The sequence below is a fragment of the Penaeus monodon genome, chromosome 30 (assembly GCF_015228065.2).
Source record: "Penaeus monodon isolate SGIC_2016 chromosome 30, NSTDA_Pmon_1, whole genome shotgun sequence".
Taxonomy (NCBI): Eukaryota; Metazoa; Arthropoda; class Malacostraca; order Decapoda; family Penaeidae; genus Penaeus; species Penaeus monodon.
Genome location: NC_051415.1, coordinates 30,624,499 through 30,626,172, shown reverse-complemented (window position 1 = coordinate 30,626,172; position 1,674 = coordinate 30,624,499). Strand labels below are relative to the sequence as shown.

The following is a 1,674-nucleotide window of genomic DNA, read 5'->3' as shown; positions in this document are numbered from 1 at the left end:
TGATAATTGAATTCAAATTGATATATTGGGTATCAGATCAGACCAGGCTTAATGAATAAACAGAACACAATGACACAGGTTTTAAGTCCATAGATACTGTTAGCATATCATAGTTACATAGTTTAGGCAAGTAATTCTAATTATGATATTAAAAACTGTATATAGAAAAATTACATTGGATATTTTCTTAAGTTGAATGTATCTTTTCTGTATCATCATATGTGTGAAGGTTTTATTTCAACAGAAGAGTTTTGTGTCAAGCAGATCATTTTATATAATCATTGGTTTAAACTCAGAGACTACATGGCATGTAGAAATTTGTAAAACACTAACTTATTGGTAAGCGAATGAGTGCTTTAACAGGTGATGTCTTTGTGTTCTTGATGTAAAACTTTACCAGTATATAAGTTTTAGTTTATCTTCACCTGTCAGGGCTCTGGCAAAGACCATCTCACCTCCATGTATATTCTGGTATGATGTAGAGCTTGTAGGCCTCTTTGGGGATTTAAATAAGGTGTCAGTCTAAGCTCTTATATTGCCAGAATATACCTGGTGGTTTGCTGTTCTATGCCGGAGCACCAGATCCATGGAGGCTCCAGTGATTGCTTGGCACTGTGCCACTACTGGATTGGACCTGCGATTGTAGGCCAACTGTTGCAGATCATAGCAAGTTTAAAGAGGTTTTAGATAGAACATAACTATTATGATTATGATTATGAGGACCAAGTTCAGATTTAAGTGTCAGTTCATTTTGATTTGTGATATTTAAGTAAGCTATAATTGAACCAGCTGTCAGAACTTCTCAATGTATTAAGGATTATAATAATTTAACCACCTGTTAAACATTTAAAAAATGAAAAAATTCATAAAGTTAAGCTCGCTTGTAGTGTGCCTTCAGCCAGGTGTTCATATCACACTAATGCCACATCACAATATGAGTACAGTATATATATCAGTATTAATAGAAATACATATTAGTCTTAATGGTATTGTGTATTATTACAATTGATGATATTGGTACATGCTATTAATATTGATGATGGTAATAATTGTCATTAATATTAGAAATAACCAACCTCATGTTAGTATTAATAATAGTATAGTGTATTATCATCATAAAGGAATTCTTTAGAGGTCCTAATATAATGTGGAAATGACAGTTATTAAGAATAAAGCTATTACTTCTAGTGATGTACTAGCAGTTACTGACTGTGGCTTTCCTAATAAAAAAAAAAATCTGAGGAAGTGTATATTTCAATATTGAGAATATATGCAAGTAACAAATAGGGAAGTACAATGAATATTAATAAAATTAATGAATTAACCAAAATTAAAAGTAACCAGTTTAGAACTGAAACTAATATGGGAGTACCTAGAACTACATTGAGCAAGAAAAAAAATAAACTAACTGATACCGTGAAAATATTAAATTTAAAAATCTGAACTTTGATTATAGACGGCACTTTGACTTGAATTAGATAATCAGTGCTGTTCATTAGTAAAATTAATAGCTTGGTTCATCTTATTTGGTCGATTTGAGATTTTCTTTTTTTGTTGCTTGGACCTTTACAGTTGTGTTCTTAGTGAAGTAGGTGGTATAAACCTTTGTTTGTTTTTTATTTTTATTGTGTTTAAACCATTTTTCATAATTTGTAACAACCATTTAGATTTAGT

The 1,674-nt window shown here is 30.7% G+C and overlaps 1 protein-coding gene across 1 annotated transcript in view; it reads left to right on the top strand.

Annotated features, from left to right (window-relative positions):
• LOC119592696 (ADP-dependent glucokinase-like) overlaps positions 1-1,674 on the top strand; it is a 20,142-nt gene that overhangs the window by 616 nt on the left and 17,852 nt on the right. The gene's annotated exons all lie outside the window — the stretch shown is intronic.